This window comes from Branchiostoma belcheri, unplaced genomic scaffold, assembly GCF_001625305.1.
Source record: "Branchiostoma belcheri isolate BF01 breed outbred unplaced genomic scaffold, Haploidv18h27 scaffold47, whole genome shotgun sequence".
In the NCBI taxonomy this organism is placed as follows: Eukaryota; Metazoa; Chordata; class Leptocardii; order Amphioxiformes; family Branchiostomatidae; genus Branchiostoma; species Branchiostoma belcheri.
The window spans coordinates 319463-319743 of NW_017804098.1; positions in this window are offsets into that span (position 1 = coordinate 319463).

The window sequence follows — 281 nt, forward strand, 5'->3', positions numbered from 1 at the left end:
TGCTGTGCATTATGTGATCCGGTCGTTTTATTATAAATTCCACGTGCTTCATTCCCCGTAGCGTATTATATTCATAGGCGTTGTAATGTTTTTTTTTTCCAATTTACCATCTTTTTAAAAATCAGTTTTTATGTATAGTGTAGTAGCTACAGTAATCTTATCGTATCTATTCTATCAAGAGAAATCGATATTTATGCATGTTTATGACGAACAAGACGACATGTATTTTTGTACAGATATGAAGGCGAAAGGTGTTTGTATCACATGTCGACCAAACGAAT